Source organism: Heterodontus francisci, chromosome 3, assembly GCF_036365525.1.
Source record: "Heterodontus francisci isolate sHetFra1 chromosome 3, sHetFra1.hap1, whole genome shotgun sequence".
NCBI classification, from domain to species: Eukaryota; Metazoa; Chordata; class Chondrichthyes; order Heterodontiformes; family Heterodontidae; genus Heterodontus; species Heterodontus francisci.
The window spans coordinates 141226736-141239826 of NC_090373.1; the positions used below are offsets into that span (position 1 = coordinate 141226736).

General features: G+C 42.3%; 1 protein-coding gene across 3 annotated transcripts in view; it reads left to right on the forward strand.

Moving 5' to 3' along the window:
- rngtt (RNA guanylyltransferase and 5'-phosphatase) overlaps window positions 1-13091 on the forward strand; it is a 441527-nt gene that overhangs the window by 136955 nt on the left and 291481 nt on the right. The gene's annotated exons all lie outside the window — the stretch shown is intronic.

Below are 13091 nucleotides of genomic sequence, written 5' to 3' on the forward strand. Positions count from 1 at the left end.
ATGTCCTGGATAGTGTCGAGCTTCTTGAGTATTGTTGGAGTTGCACTCATCCAGGCAAGTGGAGAGTATTCCCACACTCCTGACTTGTGCCTTGTAGATGGTGGACAGGCTTTGGGGAGTCAGGAGGTGAGTTACTTGCTACAGGATTCCTAGCCTCTGACCTGCTCTTGTAGCCACGGTATTTATGCGGCTACTCCAGTTCAGTTTCTGGTCAATGGTAGCCCCTAGGATGTTGATAGTGGGGGATTCAGCGATGGTAATGTCATTGAATGTCAAGGGGATATGGTTAGAGTTTCTCTTGTCGGAGATGATCATTGCCTGGTACTTGTTTGGCGCGAATGTTACTTGCCACTTATCAGCCCAAGCCTGGATATTGTACATGTCTTGCTGCATTTCTACACAGATTGTTTCAGTATTTGAGGAGTTGCGACTGGCGCTGTACATTGTGCAATCATCAGCAAACATCCCCAGTTCTGACCTTATGATGGAGGGAAGATCATTGATGAAGCTGCTGAAGAAGGTTGGGCCTAGGACACTACTCTGAGGAACTCCTGCAGTGATGTCCTGGAGCTCAGATGATTGATCTCCAACAACCACAGCCATCTTCCATTGCGCGAGGGTATGACTCCAACCAGCGGAAAATTTTCCCCCTGATTCCCATTGACTTCAGTTTTGCTAGGGCTCCATGATATACTCGGTCAAATGCTGCCTTGATGTCATGGGCAGTCACTCTCACCTTGCCTTGAGTTCAGCTCTTTTGTCCACGTTTGAATCAAGGCTGTAATGAGGTCAGGAGCTGTGTGGCCCTGGCGGAACCCAAACTGAGCGTCACTGAGCAGATTATTACTAAGCAAGTGCCGCTTGATGGCACTTTCCATCACTTGTGATTGAGAGTAGGCTGATCGGGCAGTAATTGGCCAGGTTGGACTTGTCCTGCTTTTTGTTTTCAGGACATACCTGGGCAATTTTCCATATTGCCGGGTAGGTGCCAGTGTTGTAACTGTATTGAACAGCTTGGCTATGGGCGCGGCAAGTTGTGGAACACAGGTCTTCAGTACTATTGTCGGAATATTGTCAGGGCCCATAGCCTTTGAAGTATCCAGTGCCTTCAGTCGTTTCTTGATATCACATGGAGTGAATTGAATTGGTTGAAGTCTGGCATCCGTGTTGCTGGGGACTTCAGGAGGAGGCGGGGATGGATCATCAACTCGGCACTTCTGGCTGAAGGTTGTTGCAAATGCTTCAGCCTTATCTTTCGCACTGATGTGCTGGGTTCCCTCATCATTGATGGGGATATTTGTGGAGCCACCTCCTCCAGTTAGTTGTTTAATTGTCCACCACCACTCATGGCTGGATGTGGCAGGACTGCAGAGCTTAGATCTGATCCGTTGGTTATGGGATCGCTTAGCTCTGTCTATCGCATGCTGCTTACGCTGTTTGGCACGCAAGTAGTCCTGTGTTGTCGCTTCACCAGGTTGACGCATCATTTTGAGGTATTGCCTGGTGCTGCTCCTGGCAAGTCCTACTTCACTCTTCTTTGAACCTCTAATTTCCTGATTTATCCTGTGATTTACATTACCACTGCTGTTTGGTGGCTATAAACAACTCCGACCAATGTTTTCTGCCCTTGTTTATTAATTCCACCCAAACTGATTCTACATCTTGATCTTTAGAACTAAGTTCTACAGTACTAATGTCCCGTTTAATTAACAGAGTTAACCCACCACCTTTTCTCAGCTTCTGGTCCTTCCTGAATGTCACGTACCCTTTGGATATTCAAGTCCCAGCTTTGGTTTCCTTGTAACCACGTTTCTGTTATATTGCGAATCCTGTGGGCATTCAGATACAGAGCCCATAATTCAGGTTTTATTTATTGTTTTTGTGAACTCTGGCCCTATCTGCTGGCACACTCTTACGTTTGCAATCACTGTCCCTTCCTGCCATACTCTGATCATCATTACCTTTATTGCTACCTTGATCTATTCTCTTGTCATTTCCCTTTAACTTACTCAATCTTCCCTTACGTGATACCTTCCTCCTTCTATTTAGTTTAAAGCCCTCTGAATTTCCCGAGTTATATGACTCACTAGAACACTGGTCTCAGCACAGTTCAGGTGAAGACTGTCCCAATGGTTCAGCCTCCGCTTTTCCCAGTACTCGTGCCAGTGCCCCATGAGGCAGAAGCCACTTCTCCCAGACCAGTCTTTGAGCCACACATTATTCTTTCTAATCTTATTTACCCGATGCCAATTTGCATTTGGCTCAGGTAATAATCCAGAGATTACTACCTTTGAGGTTCTGCTTTTTAATTTAGTGCCTAGCCCCTCATACTCCATATGCAGAACCCCTTTCCTAGCCCTTTGTATGTTGTTGGTACCTACATGGACCATGACAACTTGATCCTCCCCCCTCACTGCAAGTTCTGCTCCAGTCCTGAGCAGATGTCCCGAACCCTGGAACCGGGCAGATAACACAGCCTTCTGGACTCTTGCTCTCAGCTGCAGAGAACAGTGTCTATCCCCCTGACTATACTGTCCCTTACTACCACTACATTCCTTTTCACTCCCCCCACTTGAATGGCCGCCTGTACCATGCTGCCACGGTCAGTCTGCTCATCCGCACTACAGCCCTTGCTCTTGACCATACAAGCAGCAAGAAGCTCGAACGTGTTGCTCAATTGTAAGGGATGAGATTGCTCCACTCCCACTTTCGCAATCCCCTTACCTGCCTGACTCACAGTCACACCCTCCTGTCCCTGACCGCTGACCAAATCAGACGACCCTATCCTAAGGGGTGTGGCTACCTTCTGGAACAAAGTATCCAGATAACCTCCCCCTCCCTGATGCATCGCAATGTCTGCAGCTTGGCCTCCAGCTCATCTCCTCTGAGCCAAAGCTTCTCAAGCCGCAGACACTTCATACAGACATAGGTGCCATGGATTGCCATGGCATCCAGGAGCTCCCACATACTGCAGCTGTGATACATCACCTGTCCTGTCATCTTTAATTTGTTAATTAAATTAATTTTTGTTAATTTATAGTTCCCCTCTTCACCAAACTCCCTCACTCACCAGACTCCGACTTCACACTCTGTGTACTCGAGCAGCATTCCGAGACCCCTAAATTTGTGCTCTCTGAAAAACAATGATGAATCAGCTTTGCTGGAGTACTGCTAGAGCTCAGAAACCAGTTTACTCTAGCTGCAGCTACTCTCAGAGCTTAAATATCCCTATTTAAAACTGGAAGCAACTTAACTTGCCTCTTAACTTAAACAGTAATTTTAGTTAATTGCTATACGTAAACATAAACTAGACTTTAGAGAGAAATTAACCCTTAAAATCCCGTCATTTACCAAACTCGCTCCTTCATACACGGTGCAGATTCTCAGGTCAGGAGCTACAGTCCAAGAATCAATTTTCTGCAACAGAGGAGAGACTTAGATAATAAATCTGAAAATAACATGAAACAGGAAAGTAATGGAGAATGCTATCAGGCAAGTTTTGTACAGGTCAAGGCCTTGTATAAACAGAGCCAGACTAGTATTAAATGATGCTAAATCAAAAGGAGGAAGTAACTTACTTTCAGCAATTATGTTCCATCACTGCTATCTGTTAAAGAATGAATGCTGTTTCTCGGCAGACCTTTTCACAGTTGACTGCTTACACTATAATGGTGACGTTGGGAGTGCGGGGTGGTGACTTCATTAAATGTGGAAGTGTATCAACACCAATTCAGTTTCAATTTGCTGCTGAAGAAACAAATGTTTCAATCGGTACAAAAACAATCTCCGACTCATGAGGTCAATTTGAGGAGAGGAGGAATTGAGCATAATTCAAGATATAAAATTTCCCAAAAGAAAGCTGTTGTTTAAGTGAGGTGTTTGAAAAGTTTGTGAACATGAAACTGTACAGCAGTGCTGCTGGAAAGGAAAATGTACTCTGCCTATTCGGAAATGTAAACAATTAATCCAGCACATGCTGTTCTGAGAATATGTTTAATGGGCTAAAGCTTTTTACCCATTGCAGTGTTTTGTGTATTATTTTTGGCTTGCATTTATTTGTTTTAACGTATTAAATGTCTAATATATGTGTCAGCTAGGTTCAGCTTGTATCAACCTTACCTCTGGGTTTGAGTCGTACACCCAGAAGTTTGCGTTCATTTTCGGCTGACACTCTGGTGCAGTACTGAAGGATGTGGCATTGTTGGAAGAATCAAGCCTTCAAATACAATGTTAGTCCAAGTTCCCATCAACCTCATATTGGCCTCGGTTCAGTGGTAGTACTCCAAATTTTGAATCAGTAGATCTTGGGTTTAAGCCCCATTCCAGAGTCTTGGAACACATTATCTCAGCTGACACTTCTGTACAGTACTGAGGGATTGCTGCACAGTACAAGGTGCTATCTTTCAGATAAGACATTCAACGGAGACCCCATCTGCCCCCTCGGGTGAATGTACAAGATCCCATGCCACAATTTGAAGAACAAGGCAGGTCTCCCAGTTTCCTAGCTAACATTTCTACGCCAACAAATATCATTGAAATGGATTATCTTGTCATTTATCTCAGTGCTGTTTGTGGAACCCTGCTGTGCAGAAATTGGCTGCTTCGTTTCCCTACTTTGCAATAGTGACTACACTTTGAAAGTATACCATTGGGTGTGGAGCATTTTGGGACATGCTAAGGTCACAAAATGTGCAAAATAAATACAAGTTTGTTCACCATTACCATCCTTCCAGTGGTTGAGAGAGACTTTGGAGTCCCTTTGGCACTATTTGAAGTTTGGCGTTGGCCACTACACCACCTTCAATCAATGGTGCCATTAGCTAGGTTCAATCTAATATATAATTCACCACAGAATTTCAGTGTCATAGCCGTAGCTGGGTTCAACTTAATATAGCATAACTGCTATTAAGTTCAGATTGCAGTACATGCTTGGCAGGGTTGACCTTTCAATTTGTATACCAAAGTAACAAGCATGCTCTTTTTGTTTGTATCTCGAAGACTGAAACATTGTAATGTAGCAGTTAAATTTCTACCTAATAGAAGTGTTGTATTTTGATATTAATATCCAACCTGAATTCTTTTTAATTGTGGACAATTTTTCAAAATTAAAGAGCTCAAAAATAAAATGAATCAACCAAAGAACTGCTGCGGAGGTTGAGTTCTTTCAGTTCAAGAGTGGAGTATTGATGCACAAAAACACCATAAACTTCCCAGGATAGAACAGCTCCAGAGCAGAACTCTCCCATTCCCTGCTGTTTACAATGAAGTCTCTGGGGGATGTTTCACAGAATACACATTGTTGGAGAGGCTTGCAGGGAGTGAAGCACAGCACTAATGTTAGCAACTTCATGTTGACAGGAAGTTAATTTAAAAAAAAATTGTTCAAACAATAACTACTTGTATTCATATAGCACCTTTAAAATAACAACGACTTTGCCTTGCAAGAGTGTTATCAAACAAAATTTGAACACTAAGCCACATCAGAAATTATTAGGGGATATCACCAAAAGCTTGGTCAAAGAGGTAAGTTTTAAAGTAGGAGAGAGAGAGGGGTGGAAGGATTTGGGGAGGGAGTTCCAGAGCTTCGGGCCTTGGCACCTGAAGGCACAGCTGCCAGTGGTGGAGTGGTTTAAAATCGGGAATGTTTAAAAGGCCAGAATTAGAGGAGCACAAACATTTTGGAGGGTTTTGGGGCTGGAGGAGATCACTGAGATGGGGAGCAGTGAGGCCATGGAAGGATTTGAAAGCAAAAATGCAAATTTTAAAATTAAGGCATTGCTTAACTGGGAGCCTGTGTAGGTCAGCGAGGATCGGGGTCTTGGGTGAAGAGGACGAGATGCCAGTTAGGATACAGGCAGCCGAGTTTTGCATGGTCTCAAGTTTACAGAGGGTAGAATGTGGGAGGCCTTCCAGCAGTGCACTAGAGTAGTAAATTCTTGAAGTAACTAAGACATCGATGAAGGTTTCAGCAGCAGATGAGTTGAGGGAGGAGTGGAGTCAGGCAATGTTATGGAGGTAGAAATTGATGGTTTTAGTAATGGCACAGATATGTGGTCAGAAGCTCATCTCATGGTCAAATATTATACCAAAGTTCCTTGTTCCACCTCAGACAGCTGCCAGGGAGAGGGATGAAGTCAGTGGTTAGGGAATGGAGTTAGTTGCAGGGACCGAAGGCAATGACTTCGGTCTTCCCAGTGTTTCGTTGGAGGAAATTTCTGCTCATCCAGTACTAGATGTCAGACGAGAGGTCTGACAATTTAGAGACGGCCAGTGGAGGGGTCGAGAGAGGTACTGGTGAGGTAGAGCTGGGTGTTGTCAGCCAACGTGTGGGAACTGATGCTTCGTTTTTGAATGATATTACTGCGGGGCAGCATGTAGTTGAGAAATACAAAGGGGGCCAAAGATAAATTCTTGTGGGACCCCAGAGGTAATGATGCGGGTGCTGGTAGATAAGCTGTTGCAGTTGATTCTCTCGCTACAGTTAGATAGATGAGACAATGTTGCATTGCACAACAGAGGCCTTGCACTCTAAGTGTACTAAAATTTCACACGCCTGGAGGTTAACTGTTCAAATTTTTTTTTTAAAATTTATTTATGGGATGTGGGCATCGCTGGCTAGGCCAGCATTTATTAGAAATAGAAATCATAATTTCCTATAACTATAACTACCACAGAAATTATTTTCTACTGTGTATATTTAATTATGAGCGTGCTTACTGTTGGACCATGCTCCCTACTGCATCTTGCCACTTCTGTTATCAAATATTAACCATTGCTCTTGTTGCTGCTGCCCTCTCCACATGCTTCTTCCCAATTTCCATTGCTGTTCCTCCGTGTTGCTGAAGCAACTGCTGTAGTTGCCCAAGCAACAGACCATGCTTGTGGTGGCTCAGCTAACCAGAGAGGGAAGCTACACCATAGACAATTCCAAGAGGCACTTCAGCAAGAGGAAGACTGCAGGATGGCTGTTCCTACTCTAATTTCTCTCTCATGTCCAAACTGTGCTTCTTCGTCCACACTAAGAGTTGAGCTGGAATTGGCGGTGTTTAGGGTTGCCAACTCTGGTTGGACATATTCCTGAAGATGCTATCACATGACCACCTGCCTCCAATCACCCCACACCCACACTCCTGCCAAACACGCCCATAATTGTGGCGCACCAATTGGAACGCAAATAGACTCTACAATCCTGACTGGAAGATTATTAACTCTCAGTTAAATAGCCTTTTTCCCCATGTCTGATATTTTTATAACTAAGCAACAAAAGTAATCAAAGAAAATATAAAAAAAACTTTTTAATGCTCCTTAGAGTTTTCTTCTGGGTTGTTCACAGCAGTGTCCAGGAGATAAATCTTAAACTCCTGGAGACTCCAGGGAAATCCGTGAGCTTAGATGGGAGGAAATGATGACAAATGGGCAGCACAGTATAAATTCTCTTTCAGTGATGGATATGGTTTTGAATTCAAGAGGAGGGAATAAAGACTACCTGTCTTTGATGATTCTTGGTAATGTTCGATATTGTAGTTTGCTCTGACAGCTGAAAGAAATATTTCACTAGCAATGGACTATTGTAAGATATTTGATAGGTTTGTGATTTTTCTGAAAGTTGGAGGGTGGCAACTGCTTCTGCATTCAAATACTTATATTTTGCCTTGGAGTGTGAATGCTGTCAAAAGGAAAATTATATTTTGTTCTCTGTCCCCTTAAAGGAAAGTTTGTTGCTTATCAGCTAGAAATGAGTGAAACTGATTGTTGTGAAATTTCAAATGTTAATTTTGAGATCGTTATAGAAATGCTGCATTTCAACGTGCATTTAGAAAAAAAAATCAATTGTGAACTTTGTAGCATTGAGATGAAATCATGATGGCTGAACTGGAAATAATGGAATTTCCATGATATGATTTGGTCCATATGACTTATTATATAATATAGTCCCCTGGAGTGTGATGTTGATCTTCTATGAGTAACTATAATGTCATATATTTTTACTTAATCACAGTGCTTTTTAAAGGCTTGCACCTTTGTTCACTCGATTTTTTTTTTTGAAATTTGTTTTTAAGATGAAAATTTGAGAGTTTTAGGTGTGCACTTAGTGAACTCAGGTGACGTAGATACCTATGTAATAAAATAGAAATTAAGACCTGTCCAAAAGTTGAATATGTTGTGTCATTAACTGATCAGAGTAAATCTGAGTAAAGGTCTTGCTTAAACAGGAACTCTGTGTTGGCATTTTTTTCAATCAACTTAATTTGTTCTACAGCTGGAGTTTACTGTGAAGACTAAACGAACAGTATGAGAGAAAAAAAGACAATCCAGTGTTTTGAGTTTTATTTTGGGAAAAATCCCCAAATTGTGACTTTAATTCTAATGCTTCCATTATAAGTACTGCCTTTTATGTCTTCACAAAAGAGGGGGACAATATAGATATTGTAGTTAAGGAAGAGGGTTGTGAAGTATTGGATGTGATAAACATAGGGAGAGAGGAAGTATGAATGGGATTAGCATCCTTGAAAGTTGATAAATCACCAGGGCCGGTTGAATTGCACCCCAGGCTGGTAAAAGCAGCAAGAGAGGAAATGGCAGAAGGTCTGACCATCATTTTCCAGTCCTCACTGGATACAAGTGTGGTGCCGGAGGATTGGAGAACTGCTAACGTTGTACACTAAAATAAAAGCAAAATACTGCAGATGCTGGAAATCTGAAATAAAAACAAATAATGCTGTAATACTCAGCAGATCTGGCAGCATCTGTGGAGAGAGAAGCAGAGTTATTGTTTCAGGTCAGTGACCTTTCAACAGAACTGTCCATCAGATTGGTTTAAAAAAAAATCCCATGGGATCCAGGGAAATGCAGCAAGGTGGATACAAAATTGGCTCAGCGGCGGGAAACAAAGGGTAATTGTTGACAGGTGTTTTTGTGACTGGCGGGCTGTTTCCATTGGCGTTCTGCAGGGCTCAGTACTGGGTCCCCTGATTTTTGTGGTATAAACGATTTGGACATAAATGTAGGGGGCATGATCAAGAAGTTGGCAGACGACACAAAGGTTGGCCGTGTGGTAGATAGCGAGAAGGATAGCTGTGGGCTGCAGGAAGATATTGATGGTCTGGTCAGATGGGCAGAAAAGTGGCAAATGGAATTCAACCTGGAGAAGTGTGAGGTGACGCATTTGGGGAGGTCAAACAAGGCAAAGGAATACACGATTAATGGGAGAATACTGAGAGATGTAGAGGAAGTGAGGGACCTTGAAGTGAATATCCACAGATCCCTGAAGGTAGCAGGACAGGTCGATAAGGTGGTTAAGGAGGCATATGGAATCCTTTCCTTTATTAGCCGAGGTATAGAATACAGCCAATTAAGTACTATGAAGTGTAGTCACTGATGTAGGAAATGTGACAATGAATTTGTGCACTGCAAGGCCCCACCAATAGCAATGTGATGACCAATAAATCACTTTTTATAATGTTGGGTAAAAATAAATATAGGGGCGGTCTCTCTTGCTCCTCTTTGAATAGTGCCATTAGATTTATTATGTTCACCTGAGAGGGCAGGTTTAGCATCTCATCTGAAAGGTGGTCCTCTGAGTGCTGCATTCCCTCAATACTGCACTGGATGTTTTTGCTCATGTCTCTGGACTTGAACTCTGAGGTTCAGAGGTCAAAGCTTTGGTTACCTGTCTAGCTGGAAGGAAAGGCACTTACATAGGTTTGGTGTGGAAACAGACGCAAAGGAAGAGAACTCTTAAGGTCAGAGCTGACAAGTTTTAGGAATTTACTGTCTGTAAGGTAAATTCAGCTGTTAATAGAGTGGCATGCTTTTTGATTTTCTATTTTAGAGTGTTTGAAAAACTGTATTTTGATCTTATAAAATAAATCAATTGCTTGTTTCAAAATTGTCCTTGGTTAACTGTTTTATCAGTTGTCTTCTGGAAGATGGGAGAAAAGCACGTGGGTGCATGTGTGTGATTAGGGTATGCTGTACACAAAGAGGGATCTTGTGGTTTCCAGGTCGCGGTGTTGTATGAATAGGTCAGTAAAGCTAAACACCTGATTGCAAGAGGTGCTGTTCATGCTGAATCCAGAAAAATATCTAGTATAGCGCCAAAATTTACAGCAGGAAGTCATTTCTGAGTCAGAGTATGATTCACGTGAATAATTTAAACGTCAAGTCTGGTTCGTTATTTGCTGCCAAATGTAGAACTTTAATCTATGCATTGAGTTTCCTCCCCTTGTTTGTCTCACTTGCAGATTTTAAAAAAAGTTGCCCATTATGAAAAACAGCACATTGTTTTGTATTTACTCTCCCTGAGGGAGCCTTGCATTTTGGGTTGGGTAGAGCCATGGTTTCACACTTAGCTGGTAACAGCCTCAAACTTGATCAGATGGAAACCAAATGCAACTGTGGCCCTGGGGATTAACATCTGCGTCTGGTTTGTATCCTGTAACAAGAAGGATCTTGAGCTCTGTTGTGTGAATGCAATGACTTACTTGAGCAGAAATCAGGATCATCCAACCTAAAATGTTAGACTTCCTCAGGGTTGAATCACAATGATGCTGTTTTTTTTCTGTGTGGCAGGATGTTTATTATGTACATAATAAGGAACATAAAAGGCAGCACTTATTGGTATTGAATATTCTTCCAACATTTTTCACAATGTATACCAGTGAAAACAACTTGTATTTATATAGCATTTTAAAAATAATAAAATGTCCAAAGGTGCTTCACAGGAGCGTTACAAAGCAAAATTTTGAACACAGCCTCATGAGGCGATATTATGGCAGATGGCCAAGAGCTTGGTCAAAAGGGAAGTTATGAGGAGAGCCTTAAAGGAAGAAAGAGAGGTGGAGAGGTTTAGGGAGGGAATTCCAGAGCTTAGGACCTTGAGGTGGTGATTTCAGTTATCACAAATTGCTAAAAGCAATTTATCATTGGTAACCGTCACAATATATTTGGACTTTTGAGGATTGTTTTGTTTTGATACGGGGGGGGTGGGTGGGGGGGGTGGGGGAAGGTGGGTAGCAAAGATAGAATTTCACTCAATTTGTAATCTCAGGATTACAGCAGTAATTAAGAGGCCTCAATTAATGATTTGGAGACATGAGTTCAAATTGCACCATGGCAACTCGGGAATTTAAATGCAGTTAACTTAATAAATCTGAAATAAAAAGCTAATACCAGTAATGGTGGCCATGAGACAACTGGATAGTCGTTAAAAATAAAAAACCCATCCGGTTCACTAATGTCCTTCAAGGAAGGAAATTTGCCATCCTTAACTGGTCAGGCCTATATGTGACTTTAGACCCACAACAATGTGTACATGACCTCTGAAATGGCCTAGCAAGCCACTCGGTTGCCTTCAAGATGGAAGCTCACCACCACCTCTCAAGGGCAATTGGGGATGGCCAGTAAATGCCAACCTTGCCATCAATGCTGAAATCCCTTAAATGAATAAAAATACCTTCGTTAATAGCCATTGTCACCTCCCTGCTGGCCAGGGTTTCCTTTTTGAACCTTTATTTTAGTTCAAGACAAAATTGAGACTTATTAAGATTGTGTAATATTCGGGTTACCAACCCTTGTTGCAGGCAATCATGGAGGCCTGACCACGTGACCTCTGCAAATATTATTGCATTTACCTCAGAGTTTGGGTCCCTATAGCTGAGTAATTTTGCTCATGGTTTCATGCCAGCAGATGTTGTGCATGAAGTTTCAACAATTGGGAGGTCACCGTGAGCAGGTGAGCAAGAAAAACTGGAGATGGGAATAGTGGAAACCCAAGATCGCCACAGATTCCTTCAGCAACTAATAGTAACTCACTGTAATTGCACTAATCATAATACTTTTAACAATCAGATTTCCCTCATAACCAATGCTGATACAACAACTCTCTATATAACTGGTATTAATAGTTATAATGCTCTGATATCATACCTGTAACTAGTAATCTTATAACCTGCAGATATATATCTTGTAGCTACTGCCAGAATCCCATTCTGCTGCATGAGGTGCAGTCAGGCTCCCCATTTGATGTCATTTTTAATATCTTCCATCTCTCTCCTTTTAGCTTTGGACTCTAGTTCTGTTTGAAGGTGACAACTCTGAACTGAGAGCTTCAGTCAGAGCTGATCTGTACTTGGACTTAACACGTCAAAACCAGTATAGACTGACCCAAACCAAACAGATTGCACAAAGGACGGGGGATTTGGGACACTTCTTCTATGGCACATCATCCTAAACTTGGCTCAGCACCAACATTTCTGAATCACTAATAAAGATGTTCTGATGAAAGGTCACAGACCTGAAACATTAACTCTTTCTGTCTCCACAGATGCTGCCAGACCTGCTGAGTATTTCCAGCATTTTCTGTTTTTATTTCTAAATCACTTCCTGGGCTCAGACTCACTAAAGGAGTTTTCATAGAATGGTCGACATTATAGGACAAGAGGAGGCCAATCAACCCACTGTGCTGATGCTGATCTCTCATGAAATCCCATTCCCTTAATCCTTTTCTATACCTCATTTTCAAATACTTACTCCATTCAATTGTGAATGATGATTTAGTCTGTGCATTGATAGCCCACTTGTAATGAAGCATCCCATGGTTTGTAAGCTCTCAATTCAAGACTCTTTCTTCTCTCTTTCCCCCTTGGTTCTTGCAGTGAGAATGCTTGGTCTCCATCCCCTTACTGCCCATTGCCCTACCAATCTCTGTTCACTAACAGTAAAATCGCCAGGTTTCACTCACCTATTTACTGACTGCTCCTCTCACGCTGCCTGTCTCGCTCAGTTGCTGCTCCTGGCTCTGCAGGAAATGCTGGACCCCACCCCCATCCTATTCCCCCTCTTTTTTCACCTCACCTTTATACAAGCCTCAATCACCTGACCCCTCATGCTGCTTCTCCCTGACCCCTATTCTCGAATCTTCCTCTGCTCAATTGAAACTTCAAGTCTGATATCAACATATTTTTTGTTTGGTAAGGGTGTCACAGGCTATGGAACAAAAGTAGTTAAAATAGGGTTGAAGTACAGATCAGCCATGATCAATTGAACAGCAGAACAGGCTTTCAGGGGCAGAATGGCCTACTGTGTTCCAA